We start from the raw sequence: 1,670 nt of genomic DNA on the forward strand, positions 1-1,670 counted from the left end.
TGAAAATCCTTTGAAAAATACATTTAAATTGGGGCGAGTTAGCACTGGGGCGACCTGGGCTGGGGCGACGTGGGCTGGGGCGAATTGGGCATGGGGCGACTTGGGACTGGGGCAAGTTAGCTGGGGCGAGCTGTCCTTCGGGTATCAACTCCGTCCACCTGAGTAAAGGGTGTGAAGACTGACCTACTACCTCAAAAGTGGCTTAAATAGGCGTGTGCACAAGTTCGACGGGTGATGCACAAGGAGTTCAGCCTGTAAGTACGGCAATTACTATTAAAATAAGAAGTACTTACGCTTGATAGAACTTGAGCAGTACTTGGCCTTGGCTATCCTTGCACATTTCTTCGGTTTCAATAATTATGCACTGTGGGTACCCTGTTTAACAGAAGAAAAAAAAACATGTGTTTTCAAGTGAAAGCAAAATCTTAATGAATGAAAAAGCAGTTGACTGTAATTTACAAAAGTGCAACTGCATCCGCACTGAAAAATCTAAGGTAGGACTTCATACTTTTCTAGGGGCCTTCAGTTTTAATGCCTTTATGAAGTCACAACATATTCCAAGGGCAATGAAATGTTGCACCTTTGGTTCAGATCGTAATGCCTTTATTTAGAGGAGGCTGCCTTTGTAAATGTTCAATGGTTTGGTCTCAACAGAAGTTGAAAAATAGTGCTGAAAACGTGTAAAATTTGGGCGAGCACGAAATCTTGAAAAAAGTTTGTGAAAAAAAACACAATTTTTCACACATATTGCCATTATAAACCTACAGATTAACACATGCATTTGTTATGACTCAAAAACAAGAAAGTGATATGTCCCAAACCCTTGTATCTTGCGCTCAAAATTGTTACACGTTTTCAGCACTATTGCGCACTTTTTCAAGAGGCCAAACCATCAATCATATTCAAAGTTTCAAAGGCCCATTTAAAAACAAAAGAAAACAAAATAAACAGACACAATCCATCAAGGAGGAAAAATACTGATGTCTAACGAGTAGTGAGAAGCACTCAAATGTGAAGCACTTCAATTTCGAAAAATCCCGTTCCTCATTAGGGCTAGGTTAACATCAGCAGCGAGAATAGAACAAAGACACTTACTTCGAGCCAAACGTCGGAGACGTTCATTGAAGTCCGCCACTTTGCGGTTGACGCCACAATCTGGCGAAAACCTGGCCACCGTTGGGAGAGTCAACAGGGCTACGCTGCGGCACTTCTGGGCCAGCAGGCTCACAAGTTGCCCAGTTGACTCCGCCACCAAGTGGAATTTGCTCTGAGGCTGAAAAAGTTAAAGCAAGATGTACAAAGCTGAACATTAATGTCCTGGTGTAGAATGAACTCGTTCTGAAACATTATCGCATGCATCTACTACACTCAGAAAGCCGCATTCCTGGTTCAAGAGAGAAATTCTCCAAAATGAAAAAAGACCACACGATAAAAACATTTTTTCTAATTTTTTGAAGAAAAGGGGGAAATCTTGGTGGAACTCCCATGTTTAAGCAGGGCCTGGAAACGCAATGGTCGAGACCCGGCCGAGGCGCGATACCACAACGGGGGAAGCTTATTTGAAATAAGTATGCATCTACGGTGGAAAGCAAGTAGAGATTAGGAAAGCTGATGAAATTTGACGTGTAGTAGGCTATATGCTCAGCCCGAATGTAATGTTTGTCGTGTTC

General features: G+C 42.5%; 1 long non-coding RNA gene across 1 annotated transcript; it reads right to left on the reverse strand.

Annotated features, from left to right (window-relative positions):
- Nucleotides 1-293: 293 nt before the first annotated feature.
- On the reverse strand, nucleotides 294-1,333 carry LOC113215040 (uncharacterized). Its single transcript, XR_008011908.1, has 2 exons — nucleotides 1,096-1,333; nucleotides 294-375 (listed from the first exon to the last, which is right to left on the reverse strand). It is a non-coding gene; the product is annotated as an uncharacterized LOC113215040 (long non-coding RNA).
- Between the last annotated feature and the right edge of the window lie 337 nt (nucleotides 1,334-1,670).

The sequence above is a fragment of the Frankliniella occidentalis genome, unplaced genomic scaffold, assembly GCF_000697945.3.
Source record: "Frankliniella occidentalis isolate FOCC.00 unplaced genomic scaffold, Focc_3.1 Scaffold291, whole genome shotgun sequence".
Lineage (NCBI taxonomy): Eukaryota > Metazoa > Arthropoda > Insecta > Thysanoptera > Thripidae > Frankliniella > Frankliniella occidentalis.